This window comes from Triturus cristatus, chromosome 2_2 (assembly GCF_964204655.1).
Source record: "Triturus cristatus chromosome 2_2, aTriCri1.1, whole genome shotgun sequence".
NCBI classification, from domain to species: Eukaryota; Metazoa; Chordata; class Amphibia; order Caudata; family Salamandridae; genus Triturus; species Triturus cristatus.
The window spans coordinates 1,251,646,323-1,251,658,822 of record NC_140582.1 but is presented as its reverse complement, the minus strand read 5'-3'; the positions used below and the strand labels follow the sequence as shown (position 1 = coordinate 1,251,658,822).

General features: G+C 58.8%; 1 pseudogene; it reads right to left on the bottom strand.

The window, feature by feature from the left end:
* Nucleotides 1-1,929, bottom strand: part of LOC146863526 (28S ribosomal RNA) — a 2,890-nt pseudogene extending 961 nt beyond the window's left edge.
* Between the last annotated feature and the right edge of the window lie 10,571 nt (nucleotides 1,930-12,500).

The window sequence follows — 12,500 nt, the reverse complement described above, 5'->3', positions numbered from 1 at the left end:
CTTGCCGGCTCTTTTACAAAGGTGGGGGCCACGTGGGAGCGGCCCGCTGCCTTCCGGGGCCGCTCTTTCCTGTCCAACAAATGCCCCCTCTATGCTCAAGCGCACTCGCGCTCTGGCACCCTCGATGCGGTGATTTCGTCGGAGCCTCACAGGCTCGAGAAGCACTGCCTCCCCCCAGGCCAGAGCCCCACTCACCGGACCTCATTGAGGGAGGCTCTCATTGGCCAGCAGTCCTTCTGGGTCGAGGGAGCGCGGGGTAGGCTCCCGCTGGCACCTCCTTTCGGCGGCGTTCCTCTTCCCGGCGCGGGGCTTCCCTCCGACACACGGGAGCCCTGCGTAGCGTCAAGACGCTGGCGCCACTTCCTGATCTCCGTCACAGGAGCGCGGAGTAGGCTCCCGTTCGCTTCCTGTTTTAGACCACGCCCACGTCCCAGTCAGCGCTGCCTGACTTCCTGGGCTTTCCCGGCCGCGGCGGTGATTCTCGGGCCGCAAGAGGGGTAGGCTCCCTCGCGATAGGAAATATACGGCGGGGTGGGCACCCGCCGTGAAATTAAGACAAATAAGCGGGGTGGGCACCCGCCAAAGACCACAATGCGGGTTGGGCACCCGCTTCGAATATCGCAAAATAGCAGGGAATCCCTACGTCGGGGTTCCCTCGCTGATAATTGCAGCGCTGCGCTGCTGGCCCCAATTAAAGCGCTCCTAGCGCTATAAGTGAATGAAAGGCGCTTCCAGGTGCCCTAGGGGGAAAATAAAGCGCTCCCAGCGCCTAAAGGAGGATCCCAACAAAGTCCAGCAAAGTTCTCCCCTGCATGCAGCCGGGCAGGGGTGGGGGTCAAGGTTGGACCCAGAGACAGCTCACTGGGCCTCCAGGCAGGGAGGTAGTCCAAGTGGCGGTCCTCTGGTCCAGCAGCAGCAGCCCCCCTCAGGTAGGATCCTGGAAGAGAACAGTTTCTGTGGGGACACAGCCCCATTTTTATACAGTAAAACCCTTTGTCTCAGGGTGCAGGGAAGGGGCGAACCAGTTACAACTGGTTCCTGAGCACTTTGTTTTGCTCAGCCCCTCTCCCTATTCAGAGTGCAGGCCAGGGTCATCAGTCGCACCACAGGGGGCGGAGCCAGCATTGTGTGGGGAAAACCCAGCCCTATTCAGGACCCAAGTGGACTACTCCCACCCATCTAGGTGCTGATCTCCCTATTCACCACTGGGTGACTCCTCCTGACTCTGGGGATTCCCTAGCCCGTCACATGACCTCACTCAGCCAATCACCGACCAAGGCACACATTTCACACTGCACACAGAAGTGCCCACTTCTAGAAGTGGCACTTCCACACTAGATACATGCACGCCGCACACATCATCGCGCAGCATTTTATCACACGAGTCCGTACATACCAGACTCGACCCTGCACACCCCACGCATCAGGAACTACCAGGGACACATACATTCCCCATGCATTCCTATGGGAGGGCAGGCCTATCTCACCATATGCACTCAGAGTGCGCACGCACTGTCCTCTGGGCCACAAGGAAAGTGCGCAGAAACCAAAAATCACTGCCACCAGGTCACCAGTAAAAGCAAAAAGTTCAGGGGTGAACCTGCCAGAAGGGCCAAGTCCAACAGAACCACATACTAGATGGTTAGATTAGTCTTTCGCCCCTATACCCAGGTCGGATGACCGATTTGCACGTCAGGACCGCTATGGACCTCCACCAGAGTTTCTTCTGGTTTTGCCCCGCCCAGGCATAGTTCACCATCTTTCGGGTCCTATCAAGCACGCTCATGCTCCACCTCCCCGACGGAGCGGGCAAGACGGGTCGGTGGTGCGCCTGATCCCACCTCAGCCGGCACGCACTGACCCTCACCTTCAGTGCGCCACAGGGTTTCGCTCGGCCCCCTGACTCGCGCACGTGTTAGACTCCTTGGTCCGTGTTTCAAGACGGGTCAGGTGGGTAACTGACATCGCCGCAGACCCCTGGCACCCGGCGTGGGCCTCCCCGCCTGACGGCACGACACGGTTGGGGCGCACTGAGAACAGTCTGCCCAAGTCGAGTCGCGCCGGGAGCAGGGGGCCCCGTCCCCCCTTCAACCGCCCCGGCGCGCTGCGAGGGCCAGCCAGGAACGGGTGCCCGGGGGAGGGCGCGGGGGTGCTCATATCTCCCTCAGCCCCGTGGACACAGCGAAGCTGCTGTCAGGGGGGCTGTAACACCCTCCGCCGGAGCAGAGGGCCACCTGTCACCCCGAAGCCTTCCCAGCTGACCGGAGCCGGTCGCGGCGCACCGCCGTGGAGGAAATGCGCCCTGTGGGGGCCAGGTAGGGCCTGGGCACCGGTCCCACGGAGGGGATCTGGAACTCCCAGGCCACCGACCTTCCCACGGTGTTGAATCCTCCGGGTGGACTGCGCAGACCCCACCCGTTTACCTCTCGACAGTTTCACACCCTCTTGAACTCTCTGTTCAAAGTTCTTTTCAACTTTCCCTGATGGTACTTGTTGGACTTGGCCCTTCTGGCAGGTTCACCCCTAAAACTTTTTGCTGTTAATTGTGACCTGGTGTTAGTAATTTTTGGCTACTGCACACTTTACCGCTGTGTCCCAGGGTAAAGTGCGTGCGTGTAGTGAGGTTGGCCTGCCCTCCCATAGGAATGTATGGGGGAATGTACGTGTCCCTGGTAGTTCCTGATGCGTGGGGAGTGCAGGTGCGAGTTTGGTATGTGCGGACTCGTGTGATTAAAAGCTGCGCGATGATGTGTGCGGCGTTACTGTAGCTAGTATGGACGTGCCACTTCTAGACGCTGGCATAAATGTGCTGTGGGGCCCGGCCTCGTGGCGTGGGCCTCCATGACCATTAGCACCCCAACCGAACCCATACACCACCCCTGATCCCTAGTTATAGCCGCCCGGCCTCTCCACCCCGTAGCCACCGAAGACCCCCAGCCACCCTGTCCCGATGGCCGGCCCGGGGTCCCAGCGAAACCTAGACCCTAAACGCGCCATGCCCGGCCGGGGGAGAGGGAACCCCCCAAGCAAGACAGGGAGGAGTAGTCTCTGTCACACCTCTGACCTCCTCTCAATAGAGGGTTTCGATCGCCCTCCGGGCCCCCAGGGAGCTGGCTCCCCGCATGCTGGGTGTCTGGAGTTCCTCCCGGCCCAACTTGAAAGGATCAAAGAGCCGAGCGGCAAGAAATCCCAACACACCGCCCCCAGACGCCAAGACCCCTCTCTGGGAGGACGCCGGACTTCAAAGAGAAGAAGGCGTATAAAAGGGGGTGCTGAGGGGACTGGGGCAGAGAAGACCTGGAACTAAGAGAGCCCTGCGGACCTGGTCGCGGCTCGACGAAACTGGAAAGAAGGACGCTACCTGATCCTTGGAAACCATCTGAGCCCTGCTGACATCGTTGCGGCTCCCGAGAACACTAAGAACACCGGAGCCCTGCCTTGAGGCTCGCGGCTCCCCCCCGACCCTAAGACCATCGGAGCCCGGCTGAGAGACTCGCGGCTCCCACTACATCTAAGACCGACTAAGCCTGCCGAGTGACTCGCAGCTCCCCAAAGCCCTCCCGAATGACAGTTCCTTCCCACCGGAGCCCTGCGGACGGGGTCGCGGCTCGAGAATACACTGGCACGGCTGGACCCGAGACTGTACCGTGTCCCCCGGCTCGAGGATTGAGAGCTGTACGAAGGATACTCGGCATTGACTCTGAACCTAGAACTGTCGCGCTACCCCAAACCCCCTGTCAAGGAATTACCACGCTTGTTGTATTGACCAAAGACTACCTTGCGGATCATAAAGATCCAAAGCATCTTAGATAAAGATCTCCGTCTACTGAAACCTACTGTGTGGTGTCCCTTTGTCAAGTAGTACAAGCTCAGCGCGTGCGATCCTAAAGTACGAGACCCCTTCCTGAAAGGGCCTCCCCGCCGGTGCTCGGCCTGATTCTGGGAGAGGTGGGTCACGGGGTGGTCAGGAACGTGTTCTGTAACCCCCCCTGAGATCGCCCCTTACAACATTTGGTGGCAGGCGACGGGATCCGAGCCGACACCTAGAGATCGTACAGTAAACGGCTGATGCACAACCGAACAAAGATGGAAGAAGGAACCGCCATGAGTACCACAGGAACCAGCACGAGTTCTACGTTCCGAGAGGACCGGTTGGAAGAGTATACGCACTGAGAATTAAAACAGTTTTGCAAAGACCTTAGAATCGCTACCACCGGATTAAGCACAAAAGAAGATTTCCAGAAAGCATTGAAAGCCTGGATAGAGTCCGGAGCTTCCCCGTCCCAAACCGAAGGAGACGCTCGAGAGGGGGAACTGCCGAACAAACTCCGAAGCACCCCGGTGAGGAGCAACACCCCAGAGGGGGGCCTATCCCCGGAGGAACTAGCGGACCGGGAAAGGAGCCGCAGCCACGAACTAGAACTGGCCAAGCTTAAGATAGAGGGAGAGCTAAAATTGGCCGAAAAAAAGTTAGCTGTAGAACAGTTACGCCTACAAGGGGAACTTGAGGAAAAGAAACGCCAGCGAGAACACGAAGAAAGAAAACTTCAACTGGAACACGAGCGCAGCCTAAAAGAGATCGAACTCAAAGCCAAGAATAAGGAGTCCAGCCCCTCGGGGAATCAAGAGACCTCTCCCCCAATGGAACCAAAGGTACACATCCCCAAGGATGTGGTGAAAGAGTATTACAAAAACGACGACATCCAGCAATGGTTCAAGGCCTATGAGGTCGCCATGACCTCCCACCGAGTTCCACAGAAGGATTGGGGGGCTGGCTTGTGGGGCCGGTTCCTGAGTGAGGGGAGAGACACCCTGCTGGACCTGCCTTTCACCGTGCTAAATTCCTACAGCCACATGAAAGAGGCCTTATTAGCGAGATATGGACTCACCCCCGAGATGTACCGGCAACGGTTCCGAGACTGCAAAAAGATACCCGGTACTACATGGGCGGAGTACGTCAACTTTTACAGCAGAGCCTTGGACGGGTGGATCAAGGGCAGCAAGGTCTCCACCTTTGAGGAGCTGTTCGACCTAATCGCTTGGGAACATTTGTCCGCCAATTGCTTTGTAGAGTTACGCCAGCACCTCCTCGACAGCAAGCTCACAGATCCTCGGAAACTGGCTGTTGAAGCTGACCGCTGGGTGAACACCCGGGCCCCCCGGGGCCCCGTGGGAGACTACGGCCGCCACAGTCAGGGACCTCCCCGCCAGAGGGGTGGGGGGAACCAGGGAAGACAGAGGGAATTCCAGGCAAGCCCCCAGCATAGTCCCCCCAGAAACCAAACCCCGCACTTTCCAGCACCACCTCGAGCCAGCACGGGGCCCCCGGGGAGACAGGGACCCCGAGTCAAGATCACCTGTTACCGATGCCAACAGACTGGTCACTACGCCAGTGACCCCCAATGTCCCATGTACCAACGGGCCGCAGCGACCGCTCCCCCAGCCCGACAGATGGCCACCGTGGCCCTAGGGGAGGAGATGGAGGACACCGAGGAGTGGGAGCCGGCAACCATGGCCCTGGTCTCCCTAGGTGACCGAGAAATGGTTCCCGGAACTCCCTTACCCGCCAACACCAAGATATACCGACAGCAGGTGACGGTCAACGGGCACCGAGTCGAGGCCCTCCGCGACACCGGGGCGAGTGTCACAGCGGTCCACTGCCACCTGGTCGCCGAAGACCAGATACTACCCGACGTCTTTTGTCCGGTTATATCCTCGGACAATTCCAAGAGCCTCTGCAGGATGGCCCTGGTACCCTTTGAATGGGGGGGAGTAACCGGTAAATTGAGAGTGGCCGTCCGAACCTCCCAGCCAGTGGACTGCCTCCTGGGCAACGATCTCGAGAGCTCCCTGTGGGGACAGGTGGAAAGAAGGGCCCACCTAGGAATGATGGGCCTACCCGAATGGGTGTGCGCCACCACACGCTCCATGTCAGCCCGATCGCCTCCCCTCGAGGGAGGTGAGGCCCCAACCCTGAACCCAGTCACCATCCCCGAGGGACGGGACAAGCTGCCCGAGCCCGATGACCTCCCCCCGGAAGGGGAACCCGTCCCCGACAACGGACCATTATATCGGAACCCCGAGCAAATGAAGGAGCTAGGTGACCTGCCCGAGTTGGCACAATGGCGCTTTGAGGGGGGCCCCTCCCGGGAGGAGTTCTGCAGAGAACAAGCCGCCTGCCCTTCCCTCATCGGACTCCGGCAGCAGGTCGAAGCCCAGGCGGCGGGCGACAGATCCGGAACCCATTGGGTGTATTGGGAAAATGACCTCCTGTACAGTGAGCAGAAGTCTGCCGAGCTAGGATCGGCCCGGGTACTGGTGGTACCCCTGCGCTTCCGAGACTTCCTCCTGGGCTTAGCCCACGATGTGCCCCTGGTGGGACACTTGGGTCAACACAAAACCTATCATCGCTTAGTCACCCACTTCTATTGGCCCAAGGTGCGAACTAATGTCGAGACCCACTGTAAGTCATGCCCCACGTGCCAGGCCAGCGGAAAAAGTGGCGCAAAGCGCAAGGCGCCACTACAACCCTTCCCCGTCGTTAGTACCCCCTTCGAGCGGGAGGGGATAGACATCGTGGGACCTCTGGATCCAAGGACCGCCCAGGGCCACCGGTTCATCCTCATACTGGTGGACCATGCCACCCGCTACCCCGAGGCCATCCCCCTCCGAACCGTGACGGCCCCCGTGGTGGGACGAGCCTTGATGGGGATATTCTCCCGCGTGGGGTTCCCTCGTGAGGTCGTGAGTGATCGCGGCACTAACTTTATCTCGAAGTACATGAAGTCCTTATGGCAGCAATGTGGGGTATCGTACAAATTCACCACCCCGTACCATCCCCAAGGCAATGGTCTAGTGGAACGGTTTAACCGGACCCTGAAGGGGATGATCATGGGTCTCTAAGAGCCCCTCCGTCGCAGGTGGGACGTCCTCCTCCCCTGCCTCCTGTTCGCCTACCGGGAAGTCCCCCAAAAATCCCTGGGGTTCAGCCCATTCGAATTGCTCTACAGGCACCCCGTCCGGGGACCCCTGAGCCTGGTCAAGGAGGGCTGGGAGACCACCCCCCGAGGGCCCCCCCAAGATGTATTCTGATACATCCTGGCGCTCCGCAACCAGACTCGGAAATTCCGAGAGCTCGCCGAAGCAAATCTTGAGACTAGCCAAGAGGAGATGAAGCGCTGGTATGACCAGAATGCCACTCTGGTCGAGTTCCAGCCGGGCCAACAGGTCTGGGTGATGGCCCCGGTGAAACCCTGTGCTCTCCAAGACAAATGGACTGGACCCTTCAAGGTCGTAGAGCGGAAGAGTCAAGTCACTTATTTAGTTGACGTCCAGTCCCCTCGGAACCCCCTCCGGGTCCTCCACGTGAACCGCCTCAAACCTCACTTCGTGAGGACGGAGCTGAGTTTGCTCCTGGCCACCGACGATGGGGCCAAGGAGGACACCGAGCCTCTCCCGGACCTCCTGTGCGCTAAGGAAAAAGATGGCTCTATAGAAGGAGTGAGACTTTCCTCCTCCCTCACCCCCCAACAATACGACGATTGCCGCCAGCTATTGGGGCAATTTGCAGACCTCTTCTCCCTCACCCCCAGGATCACCGACTGGTGTGTCCACGACAGTACGGCACAGAGCCTACCGCGTCCCTGACAGGGTCCGGACCTGCATCCAAGCCGAGGTAGCCAAGATGCTAGCCGTAGGGGTGGTCGAACCCTCCGACAGTCCATGGGCCAAGCAGCGGCCCCTGGGGTCGCCCCCGAACTAACGTTCTGTGTGGACTACCGGGGGCTCAACGCGGTCACCCGAGCCGACGCTCACCCTATTCCCCGCGCAGACGAGCTCATTGACCGTCTTGGGGCTGCTCACTACCTCAGCACCTTCGACTTGACCTGCGGGTACTGGCAAATTGCGCTCACCGAGGGAGCTAAGGAGCGGTCCGCCTTTTCCACCCCAGATGGGCACTATCGCTTCCGAGGCATGCCCTTTGGAATGAAAACTGCCACGGCCACCTTCCAGCGGCTGGTCAACAGGGTCCTGGCCGGGCTGGAAGAGTTCAGCGCCGCGTACCTAGACGACATTGCGGTGTTCAGCTCCCAATGGACCGAACACCTCCAGCACCTCTGACAGGTGCTGATGGCCCTGCGCCAAGCGGGCCTAACCGTCAAAGCCAGAAAATGCCAAGTTGGACAAGGTTCCGTGGTTTACCTGGGACACCAGGTCGGGAGCGGGCAGGTCGCCCCCCTCCAGCCCAAGATCGTCGCCATCTTGGCCTGGGAACCCCCTGCGACACAGACAGAAGTCCGGGCCTTCTTAGGCCTCACCGGCTACTACCGAAGATTCATTAAAAACTATGGCAGCATAGTAGGCCCCCTCACAGAGCTAACCTCCAAGAAACAGCCAAAGAGAGTACAATGGACCCCCCCTTGCCAAGAGGCGTTCAACGCCCTAAAAACCGCTATGTGTACGGCCCCCGTGCTCCAAGCCCCCGATTACTCCAAGGAATTTGTAGCCCAGACGGACGCTTCGGAGCACGGCATCGGGGCTGTCCTCTCACAATTCAACGAGAAGGGCCTAGACCAGCCCGTAGCCTTCATTAGCCGAAGGCTACTACCCCGGGAACGACGGTGGAGCACCATTGAAAGAGAGGCCTTCGCAGTAGTCTGGGCACTAAAGAAACTACGGCCTTACTTGTTCGGAACCCACTTCCGAGTCCAAACAGATCATCGACCCTTACGGTGGCTGATGCAAATGAGAAGAGAGAACCGCAAACTGCTGCGATGGTCGATCTCCCTCCAGGGGATGGACTTCACCGTAGAGCATCGCCCAGGTACTGACCACGCCAACGCTGACGGCCTGTCCCGATTCTTCCGCTTCAGCGAGGAGAACCCCAAAGAGGATGGGTAGTTCTCCCCGACTTTCAGCTGGGGGGGACGCGTGTGGGGCCCGGCCTCGTGGCGTGGGCCTCCATGACCATTAGCACCCCAACCCATACACCACCCCTGATCCCTGGTTATAGCCGCCTGGCCTCCCCACCCCATAGCCACCGAAGACCCCCGGCCACCCTGTCCCGATGGCGGGCCCGGGGCCCCAGCGAAACCTAGACCCTAAAAGCGCCATGCCCGGCCGAGGGAGAGGGAACTCCCTAAGCAAGACAGGGAGGAGTAGTCTCTGTCACACCTCTGACCTCCTCTCAATAGAGGGTTTTGATCGCCCTCCGGGCCCCCAGGGAGCTGGCTCCCCGCATGCTGGGTGTCTGGAGTTCCTCCCGGCCCAACTTGAAAGGATCAAAGAGCCGAGCGGCAGGAGATCCCAACACACCGCCCCCAGACGCCAAGACCCCTCTCTGTGAGGACGCCGGACTTCAAAGAGAAGAAGGCGTATAACAGGGGGTGCTGAGGGGACTGGAGCAGAGAAGACCTGGAACTAAGAGAGCCCTGCGGACCTGGTCGCGGCTCGATGAAACTGGAAAGAAGGACGCTACCTGATCCTTGGAAACCATCTGAGCCCTGCTGACGTCGTCGCGGCTCCCAAGAACACTAAGACCATCAGAGCCCGGCTGAGAGACTCGCGGCTCCCACTAAATCGAAGACCGACTAAGCCTGCCGAGTGACTCGCGGCTCCCCGAAGCCCTCCCGAACGACAGTTCCTTCCCGCCGGAGCCCTGCGAACTGGGTCGCGGCTCGAGAATACACTGGTCCGGCTGGACCCGAGACTGTACCGTGTCCCCCGGCTCGAGGATTGAGAGCTGTGCGAAGGATACTCGGCATTGACTCTGAACCTCGAACTGTCCCGCTACCCCAAACCCCCTGTCAAGGAATTACCACGCTTGTTGTATTGACCAAAGACTACCTTGCGGATCATAAAGATCCAAAGCATCTTAGATAAAGATCTCCGTCTACTGAAACCTACTGTGTGGTGTCCCTTTGTCAAGCAGTACAAGCTCAGCGCGTGCGATCCTAAAGTACGAGACCCTTTCCTGAAAGGGCCTCCCCGCCTGTGCTCGGCCTGATTCTGGGAGAGGTGGGTCACGGGGTGGTCAGGAACGTGTTCTGTAACCCCCCTGAGATCGCCCCTTCCAACATGTGCAGTGACTGCCTGGCTGAGGTCATGTGACGGGCTAGGGAATCCCCAGAGTCAGGAGGAGTCACCCAGTGGTGAATGGGGAGATCAGCAGCCAGATGGGTGGGAGGAGTACACCTGGGACCTGAATAGGGTTGGGCTTTCCCCCACACAATGCTGGCTCCGCCCCCTGTGGTGCGACTGATGACCCTGGCCTGTCCTGTGAATAGGGAGAGGGGCTGAGCAAAACAAAGTGCTCAAGAACCAGTTGCATCTGGTTCGCCCCTTCCCTGCACCTTGAGACAAAGGTATTATGTGTATAAAAAGGGGCTGTGTCCCCTTACAAAATGTTCTCTCTTCTGATCCTAACTTGAGGGGGGCCTGCTGCTGCTGGGCGCCAGGAGAGACCGCCACTGGGGACTGCCTCCCTGCTGGAGGGCCCAGTGAGCTGGCCCCTGGGCCCAGTCTTTGCCCCCCCTGCATCTGAAGACTTTTCCTGGACCTTACCTTCAAGCGCCTGGGAAGCGCTTCACCTTTACTGGCCTTCAAGCGCCTGGGAAGCGCTATATCTTTACTTGCTGAGAAGCGCCTTTATTTGTGGCCAGCAGCGCTGAGCTGCGATGATTTGCGGGGGAACCCCGACGTAGGGATTCCCTCACTTTTTGGTGTGTTTCGTGGCGGGTGCCCACCCCGCATTGTGGTGCTCGTTGGCGGGTGCCCACCCCGCTTATTTGTTTTCATTTCACCGCGGGTGCCCACCCCGCTGTATATTTTGTTTTGATTACGAGGGAGCCTACCCCTCTTACTGCCGGAGAATCACCGCCGCGGCCGGGGAAACCCAGGAAGTCAGGCAGCCCTTGCAGGACGTGGGCGGGGCGTGAGCAGGAAGCAGACGGGAGCCTACCCCGCGCTCCTGTAGTCGGAAGTGAAGAGGAAACAAGGAGTCCGGATGGAGGACGAGAGCCTACCCCGCCTCCGTCGGTGAAGGAAGTCCCGTGTCTACCCAAAAGCCGACCGGGTGAAGAGAGGTCTGCGCGGAACCAAGGAGACGCCGCTGAAGCCGCCCCCGCTGTGGGAGATGCCCGGAGAAGTCCCACCACCGGAGTGCTACCGGCAACAGCGAGAGAGCGGAGACACCTCGGGAGTCCCCAGAGAACAGCCCGGTAAGTTGGGAAGGGCTGGGGGACTCCGTGCGTGTTGTGGGTGCCGGTCCCAGACCGGTCTATCTCCCGAGCGGCCCCCCCGCCTGATAGAGGGGGCGCTCTCATGTGAGGGGGACATTATTGATTAAGAGTCCAGAGGGACTCCAACGACGGGGCACAGTTGTTCAGAGCCCAGAGCGAGGCTCCAACGTCTGGGAGCATTATTCTTTCGAGTCCCTGAGCAGGACTCCAACGTTGTGGGGCGCAAGTTATTAAGAGTCCAGAGGGACTCCAACGAAGGGGCAGCATTGATTAAGAGTCCAGAGGGACTCCAACGACGGGGGCAATTTTTGTGATAAGAGCGGCCCCGGAAGGCAGCAGGCCGCTCCAACGTTTTGGGGCATATTTGAGTCCTAGAGCCCACGAGGCTCCCACGCTGTTTTGGGGGCATTGATCTGTAAGAGCCCAGAGAGGCTCCCACGTGATTCAAAAGGCACAGTGGTGCCCAGGCTCATTTCCCCAGCTGCCCAGCACTTAGTGGGCAGCTGCAACGTTTAGGTTGTGGCCTTTACGCTCTGGCTTGCGCAGCCTGCGCAGTCTAGCCCTGACTCTGCTGGACAAAGGGCGTTTGAGCCCGTGAGAGGCCAAGTTGGCCTGGGGACAGTTTCCCTGTGTTGTGCCCTCCCCTAGGGTACCTGGTGATTTTTATATATGTACTTTTGCGCCTGTGCATTGCCGTTATGCTATGTTCATTCCTAATGTGATTTATGCAATGCTTTTGGTATCCCTCTACATGTATTTTTATACCTAGGAGGTTGGGTTACCTGGTATGGTGTTACTAGTGTGTTCCTGGTTCCCTGCGTAATATTTTCCTAAGGTAGTTAGGGTTGCGTAGGTGGTACTTACCTGTTACCAGTGGTTACTGGTTGTGCGCTACATTTATCATTTGTTCTACATTTCTACATTTACAATTTGGTGATTTGTGCTAATTCCTGACAGTGGTCCCTGTGGCCCTGTCCCTTGTAGATAATTCCCGTGTAAATTCTGCCTGTGCCAGTGGCACATTGTAAAGTGTGTATGTATTATCTAATGTGTTTTGGTATAATACAAAGGCTATTTTTATATAATACCTTGTGTGGAGTTTCTTTTGTGGTGGCTTTGGGTGTTGTTGCTGGGTGCGCGCGCAAACGCTTTACACATTGCCTCCGGGATAAGCCTGACTGCTCGTGCCAAGCTACCAAGGGGGTGAGCAGGGGTTATCTTTGGCGTGTAACTCCCCAGCCCTGACTAGAGTGGTGGTTT